This window comes from Rutidosis leptorrhynchoides, chromosome 2 (assembly GCF_046630445.1).
Source record: "Rutidosis leptorrhynchoides isolate AG116_Rl617_1_P2 chromosome 2, CSIRO_AGI_Rlap_v1, whole genome shotgun sequence".
Lineage (NCBI taxonomy): Eukaryota > Viridiplantae > Streptophyta > Magnoliopsida > Asterales > Asteraceae > Rutidosis > Rutidosis leptorrhynchoides.
In genome coordinates this window covers 49,348,680-49,357,933 of record NC_092334.1, presented here as the reverse complement: position 1 = coordinate 49,357,933, position 9,254 = coordinate 49,348,680, and positions in this window count along the sequence as shown.

Sequence of the window (9,254 nt, the reverse complement as noted above, 5' to 3'; positions counted from 1 at the left end):
TATGTGTTTCGGAGTTTTCGGGGTTTCCCACTTTTCAACAGTTTCTATCTTTGCCGGATCCACCTTAATACCTTCTTTGTTCACTATGTGACCGAGGAATTTAACTTCTTCCAACCAAAATGCGCACTTTGAAAACTTAGCGTACAATTCTTCTTTCTCAATACTTCTAACACCTTTCTCAAATGTTCACCGTGTTCTTGGTCATTCTTGGAGTAAATAAGTATGTCATCAATGAAAACAATGACAAACTTATCAAGGTATGGTCCACACACTCGGTTCATAAGGTCCATGAACACAGCTGGTGCATTAGTTAAACCAAACGGAATGACCATAAACTCGTAATGACCGTAACATGTTCTGAAAGCAGTCTTTGGAATATCATCTTCTTTCACCCGCATTTGATGATACCCGGAACGTAAGTCAATCTTTGAATAAACAGACGAGCCTTGTAGTTGATCAAATAAGTCGTCGATTCTCGGTAGTGGGTAGCGGTTCTTGATGGTAAGTTTGTTCAACTCTCGGTAGTCGATACACAACCTGAATGTACCATCTTTCTTCTTGACAAACAAAACAGGAGCTCCCCACGGTGATGTGCTTGGTCGAATGAAACCACGCTCTAAAAGTTCTTGTAATTGGCTTTGCAGTTCTTTCATCTCGCTGGGTGCGAGTCTGTAAGGAGCACGAGCTATTGGTGTAGCTCCTGGTACAAGATCTATTTGAAATTCAATCGATCGATGTGGGGGTAATCCCGGTAATTCTTTCGGAAATACATCGGGAAATTCTTTTGCAATGGGAACATCATTGATGCTCTTTTCTTCAGTTTGTACTTTCTCGACGTGTACTAGAACAGCATAGCAACCTTTTCTTATTAGTTTTTGTGCCTTCAAATTACTAATAAGATGTAGCTTCGTGTTGCCCTTTTCTCCGTACACCATTAAGGGTTTTCCTTTTTCTCGTATAATGCGAATTGCATTTTTGTAACAAACGATCTCTGCTTTCACTTCTTTCAACCAGTCCATACCGATTATCACATCAAAACTCCTTAACTCTACTGGTATCAAATCAATCTTAAATGTTTCGCTAACCAGTTTAATTTCTCGATTCCGACATATATTATCTGCTGAAATTAATTTACCATTTGCTAATTCGAGTAAAAATTTACTATCCAAAGGCGTCAATGGACAACTTAATTTAGCACAAAAATCTCTACTCATATAGCTTCTATCCGCACCCGAATCAAATAAAACGTAAGCAGATTTATTGTCAATAAGAAACGTACCCGTAACAAGCTCCGGGTCTTCCTGTGCCTCTGCCGCATTAATATTGAAAACTCTTCCGCGGCCTTGTCCATTCGTGTTCTCCTGGTTCGGGAAATTTCTAATAATGTGGCCCGGTTTTCCACATTTATAACAAACTACATTGGCATAACTTGCTCCGACACTACTTGCTCCGCCATTACTCGTTCCGACACCATTTGTTCCTTTCGTTCTATTAACCCCTGGTCCGTAGACCTCACACTTCGCCGCGCTATGACCATTTCTTTTACACTTGTTGCAAAATTTGGTGCAGAACCCCGAGTGATACTTTTCACACCTTTGGCATAGCTGCTTCTGATTGTTATTGTTGTTTCGGTTATTATTGTTGTTGGGATGATTGTTGTAGTTGCTGCTGTTGTTGTTGTTGTTGTTGTTGTTGTTGTTGTTGTTGGGCCGTTTGTTGTAGTTGCGATTGATGTTGCGATTGCTGGGATAATTGTTGCGATTATTGTTGTAATTGCTGTTGTTGTTGTATTGGTAATTCTTATCACCGTTTTCCTCCCACTTTCTTTTGACTTGCTTCACATTGGTCTCTTCAGCAGTCTATTCTTTAATTCTTTCTTCAATCTGGTTCACTAGTTTGTGAGCCATTCTACATGCCTGTTGTATGGAGGCGGGCTCGTGTGAACTTATATCTTCTTGGATTCTTTCCGGTAATCCTTTCACAAACGCGTCGATCTTCTCTTCCTCATCTTCGAATGCTCCCGGACACAATAGGCACAATTCTGTGAATCGTCTTTTGTACGTGGTAATATCAAATCCTTGGGTTCGTAACCCTCTAAGTTCTGTCTTGAGCTTATTGACCTCGGTTCTGGGACGGTACTTCTCGTTCATCAAGTGCTTGAATGCTGACCACGGTAGTGCGTACGCATCGTCTTGTCCCACTTGCTCTAGATAGGTATTCCACCATGTTAACGCAGAACCTGTGAAGGTATGCGTAGCGTACTTCACTTTGTCCTCTTCAGTACACTTACTTATGGCAAACACCGATTCGACCTTCTCGGTCCACCGTTTCAATCCGATCGGTCCTTCGGTTCCATCAAATTCCAAAGGTTTGCAGGCAGTGAATTCTTTGTAGGTGCATCCTACACGATTTCCTGCACTGCTAGATCCAAGGTTATTGTTGGTATGTAGCGCAGCCTGTACTGCGGCTATGTTTGAAGCTAGAAAAGTACGGAATTCCTCTTCATTCATATTCACGGTGTGTCGAGTAGTCGGTGCCATTTCCTTCAAAATAGTCAAATGGAACAAGTTAATCATACAGAATATTAAGAGTAGTTAATAGTATATTGTAGCATAATATGAACTCATTTATAAAAGCTTTTTCTTCATATTAGCGTTTTATAAGTTTAAATTCGGGTAGTACCTACCCGTTAAGTTCATACTTAGTAGCTAATATACAATTCAACTACTACAATTCTATATGAAAAACTGATTATAATAATATTTCGCGTTCAAACTTTTACACAATATTTTACAAACTTACAATACCGCTTATTTTACATATAGCATGAAATATAGCACACAATAAATTTGATACAAGATGGTTGTGAAGATAATTCTAGCTAGTACACAAGTCGTTCAGCAAAGGCAATAAAGACACGTAATTCATACGTCCAGAAACAAGTCATGCATTCTGGTTTTACTAGGATTACTTCCCATCCTTGGTCTTGTGGAACATAACCGTTATGGCCGTTGATAAGACAGCGTGTTGTAACGTCGTCAAAGGGACGAGGGTTACGTAATGTCCAACAGTCCCGTAATAATCTAAATACCTCATTTCTTACCCCAATTACCGACTCCGTCACTTGTGGGAACGTTTTGTTTAATAGTTGTAGCCCGATGTTCTTGTTCTCACTTTGGTGAGAAGCGAACATTACTAATCCGTAAGCATAACATGCTTCTTTATGTTGCATGTTAGCCGCTTTGTCTAAATCACGAAGTCCAATATTCGGATATATTGAGTCAAAATAATTTCTTAACCCATTGCGTAAAATAGCATTTGGGTTCCCCGCAATATATGCGTCAAAGTAAACACATCGTAACTTATGGATTTCCCAATGTGATATCCCCCATCTTTCGAACGAAAGCCTTTTATAAACCAAGGCATTCTAGGAACGTTCTTCGAATGTCTTACAAACTGATCTCGCCTTAAATAGTTGTGCCGAAGAATTCTGACCGACTCTAGACAAGATTTCATCAATCATGTCTCCGGGTAGGTCTCTTAAAATATTGGGTTGTCTATCCATTTTCTGTTTTTATACTGTAAAATAGACAAGAGTTAGATTCATAAAAAAAAATACTTATTAATACAAGCAATTTTTACATATATCATAAAGCATAAGCACACTATATTACATATATTACACCACACGAATACAACTATCTTATTCCGACTCGCTTGTTTCTTCTTCTTCGGTTTTGGTTCGTTTTGCCAAGTTTCTAGGGATATATGATGTTCCCCTAATACGAGCCGTAATTTTCCACATTGGTTTAGAAAAACCTGGTGGTTTAGAGGTTCCCGGGTCATTGTTACCACTTAAGGACTTCGGGGGTTGACGATACATATAAAGTTCATCGGGGTTGGAATTAGATTTCTCTATTTTTATACCCTTTCCCTTATTATTTTCTTTTGCCTTTTTAAATTCAGTTGGGGTAATTTCTATAACATCATCGGAATTCTCGTCAGAATCCGATTCATCGAAGAATTGGTAATCCTCCCAATATTTTGCTTCCTTAGCGGAAACACCATTGACCATAATTAACCTTGGTCGGTTGGTTGAGGATTTTCTTTTACTTAACCGTTTTATTATTTCCCCCACCGGTTCTATTTCTTCATCCGGTTCCGATTCTTCTTCCGGTTCCGATTCTTCTTCTGGTTCCTCTTCGGGAACTTGTGAATCAGTCCACGAATCATTCCAATTTACATTTGACTCTTCATTATTATTAGGTGAGTCAATGGGACTTGTTCTAGAGGTAGACATCTATCACATAATATCAAACGCGTTAAGAGATTAATATATCACATAATATTCACATGTTAAAAATATATAGTTTCCAACAAAATTTGTTAAGCAATCATTTTTCAAGTAAACACGGTCGAAGTCCAGACTCACTAATGCATCCTAACAAACTCGATAAGACACACTAATGCAAAATTCTGGTTCTCTAAGACCAACGCTCGGATACCAACTGAAATGTCCCGTTCTTATTGATTAAAAACGTTCCATATTAATTGATTTCGTTGCGAGGTTTTGACCTCTATATGAGACGTTTTTCAAAGACTGCATTCATTTTGAAACAAACCATAACCTTTATTTCATCAATAAAGGTTTAAAAAGCTTTACGTAGATTATCAAATAATGATAATCTAAAATATCCTGTTTACACACGACCATTACATAATGGTTTACAATACAAATATGTTACAACAAAATAAGTTTCTTGAATGCAGTTTTTACACAATATCAAACAAGCATGGACTCCAAATCTTGTCCTTATTTAAGTATGCGACAGCGGAAGCTCTTAATAATCACCTGAGAATAAACATGCTTAAAACGTCAACAAAAATGTTGGTGAGTTATAGGTTTAACCTATATATATCAAATCATAATAATAGACCACAAGATTTCATATTTCAATACACATCCCATACATAGAGATAAAAATCATTCATATGGTGAACACCTGGTAACCGACATTAACAAGATGCATATATAAGAATATCCCCATCATTCCGGGACACCCTTCGGATATGATATAAATTTCGAAGTACTAAAGCATCCGGTACTTTGGATGGGGTTTGTTAAGCCCAATAGATCTATCTTTAGGATTCTCGTCAATTAGGGTGTATGTTCCCTAATTCTTAGATTACCAGACTTTAATAAAAAGGGGCATATTCGATTTCGATAATTCAACCATAGAATGTAGTTTCACGTACTTGTGTCTATTTTGTAAATCATTTATAAAACCTGCATGTATTCTCATCCCAAAAATATTAGATTTTAAAAGTGGGACTATAACTCACTTTCACAGATTTTTACTTCGTCGAGAAGTAAGACTTGGCCACTGTTGATTCACGAACCTATAACAATATATACATATATATTAAAGTATGTTCAAAATATATTTACAACACTTTTAATATATTTTGATGTTTTAAGTTTATTAAGTCAGCTGTCCTCGTTAGTAACCTACAACTAGTTGTCCACAGTTAGATGTACAGAAATAAATTGATAAATATTATCTTGAATCAATCCACGACCCAGTGTATACGTATCTCAGTATTGATCACAACTCAAACTATATATATTTTGGAATCAACCTCAACCCTGTATAGCTAACTCCAACATTCACATATAGAGTGTCTATGGTTGTTCCGAAATATATATAGATGTGTCGACATGATAGGTCGAAACATTGTATACGTGTCTATGGTATCTCAAGATTACATAATATACAATACAAGTTGATTAAGTTATGGTTGGAATAGATTTGTTACCAATTTTCACGTAGCTAATATGAGAAAAATTATCCAATCTTGTTTTACCCATAACTTCTTCATTTTAAATCCGTTTTGAGTGAATCAAATTGCTATGGTTTCATATTGAACTCTATTTTATGAATCTAAACAGAAAAGGTATAGGTTTATAGTCAGAAAAATAAGTTACAAGTCGTTTTTGTAAAGGTAGTCATTTCAGTCGAAAGAACGACGTCTAGATGACCATTTTAGAAAACATACTTCCACTTTGAGTTTAACCATAATTTTTGGATATAGTTTCATGTTCATAATAAAAATAATTTTCTCAGAATAACAACTTTTAAATCAAAGTTTATCATAGTTTTTAATTAACTAACCCAAAACAGCCCGCGGTGTTACTATGACGGCGTAAATCATGTTTTACGGTGTTTTTCGTGTTTCCAGGTTTTAAATCATTAAGTTAGCATATAATATAGATATAGAACATGTGTTTAGTTAATTTTAAAAGTCAAGTTAGAAGGATTAACTTTTGTTTGCGAACAAGTTTAGAATTAACTAAACTATGTTCTAGTGATTACGAGTTTAAACCTTCGAATAAGATAGTTTTATATATATGAATCGAATGATGTTATGAACATCATTACTACCTCAAGTTTAGTAGGTAAACCTACTGGAAGTGACAAGAAATGATCTAGCTTCAAAGGATCTTGGATGGCTTGAAAGTTCTTGAAGTAGGATCATGACACAAAAACAAGTTCAAGTAAGATTTTTTACTCGAATTAAGATAGTTTATAGTTATAGAAATTGAATCAAAGTTTGCATATGAATATTACCTTGAATAAGAAAGATAACCTACTGTATATAACAAAGGTTTCTTGATCTTAGATGATTACTTGGAATGGATTAGAAAGCTTGGAAGTAAATTAGTAAACTTGAAGGGATTTTTGGAGTGTTCTTGAAGTGTTCTTCCTATGATGATTATAGCTTGATTCTTGAAGTGATTTTTGATGAAGATGATGATTAACTACTGGAAAAATACGTTCATAATAGTATGGGTGTGTTGAGAGAGAATTAGAAAGAGAATTGGAAGTGAAATGGAGTGAATGATGAGTGGTAATTGGTGAGTGTTGAGTGGGGTTAAAAGGAGTTCTAGTTAGTTGACTAGCTCATGGTAGAAGTTAAAATTGATTAGTCATACATGACATAATCAAGAGTGGAATCCCATGCTAGTTCCTATTGGTATATACCCATAGTAAGTACGTTTTGAAGCTGTGTATAATACGGGTAAAAATACGACTAGAATTCTTGATGAAAGAAAAGAATGGGAAAGTAACTGTAACCATTTTCGTTAAGTATGAGTGTTTTGATATATGTCTTGAAGTCTTCCAAAAGTATTTTAATACATCTAAATACACTACATGTATATACATTTTAACTGAGTCGTTAAGTCATCGTTAGTCGTTACATGTAAGTGTTGTTTTGAAACCTTTAAGTTAACGATCTCAATTAATGTTGTTAACCCATTGTTTATTATATCTAATGAGATGTTAAATTATTATATTATCATGATATTATGATATATTAATATATCTTAATATGATATATATACATTTAAATGTCGTTACAACGATAATCGTTACATATATGTCTCGTTTCGAAATCCTTAAGTTAGTAGTCTTGTTTATATGTATATAACTCATTGTTAATATACTTATGGAGATACTTACTTATCATAATCTCATGTTAACCATATGTATATCCATATATATATCGTCATGTTGTTTTTACAAGTTTTAACGTTCGTGAATCGCCGGTCAACTTGGGTGGTCAATTGTCTATATGAAACATATTTCAATTAATCAAGTCTTAACAAGTTTGATTGCTTAACATGTTGGAAACATTTAATCATGTAAATATCAATCTCAATTAATATATATAAACATGGAAAAGTTCGGGTCACTACAGTACCTACCCGTTAAATAAATTTCGTCCCGAAATTTTAAGCTGTTGAAGGTGTTGACGAATCTTCTGGAAATAGATGCGGGTATTTCTTCTTCATCTGATCTTCACGCTCCCAGGTGAACTCGGGTCCTCTACGAGCATTCCATCGAACCTTAACAATTGTTATCTTGTTTTGCTTAAGTCTTTTAACCTCACTATCCATTATTTCGACGGGTTCTTCGATGAATTGGAGTTTTTCGTTGATTTGGATTTCATCTAACGGAATAGTGAGATCTTCTTTAGCAAAACATTTCTTCAAATTCGAGACGTGGAAAGTGTTATGTACAGTCGCGAGTTGTTGAGGTAACTCAAGTCGGTAAGCTACTGGTCCGACACGATCAATAATCTTGAATGGTCCAATATACCTTGGATTTAATTTCCCTCGTTTACCAAATCGAACAACACCTTTCCAAGGTGCAACTTTAAGCATGACCATCTCTCCAATTTCAAATTCTATATCTTTTCTTTTAATGTCAGCGTAGCTCTTTTGTCGACTTTGGGCGGTTTTCAACCGTTGTTGAATTTGGATGATCTTCTCGGTAGTTTCTTGTATAATCTCCGGACCCGTAATCTGTCTATCCCCCACTTCACTCCAACAAATCGGAGACCTGCACTTTCTACCATAAAGTGCTTCAAACGGCGCCATCTCAATGCTTGAATGGTAGCTGTTGTTGTAGGAAAATTCTGCTAACGGTAGATATCGATCCCAACTGTTTCCGAAATCAATAACACATGCTCGTAGCATGTCTTCAAGCGTTTGTATCGTCCTTTCGCTCTGCCCATCAGTTTGTGGATGATAGGCAGTACTCATGTCTAGACGAGTTCCTAATGCTTGCTGTAATGTCTGCCAGAATCTTGAAATAAATCTGCCATCCCTATCAGAGATAATAGAGATTGGTATTCCATGTCTGGAGACGACTTCCTTCAAATACAGTCGTGCTAACTTCTCCATCTTGTCATCTTCTCTTATTGGCAGGAAGTGTGCTGATTTGGTGAGACGATCAACTATTACCCAAATAGTATCAAAACCACTTGCAGTCCTTGGCAATTTAGTGATGAAATCCATGGTAATGTTTTCCCATTTCCATTCTGGTATTTCGGGTTGTTGAAGTAGACCTGATGGTTTCTGATGCTCAGCTTTGACCTTAGAACACATCAAACATTCTCCTACGTATTTAGCAACATCGGCTTTCATACCCGGCCACCAAAAATGTTTCTTGAGATCCTTGTACATCTTCCCCGTTCCAGGATGTATTGAGTATCTTGTTTTATGAGCTTCTCTAAGTACCATTTCTCTCATATCTCCAAATTTTGGTACCCAAATCCTTTCAGCCCTATACCGGGTTCCGTCTTCCCGAATATTAAGATGCTTCTCCGATCCTTTGGGTATTTCATCCTTTAAATTTCCCTCTTTTAAAACTCCTTGTTGTGCCTCCTTTATTTGAGTAGTAATGTTA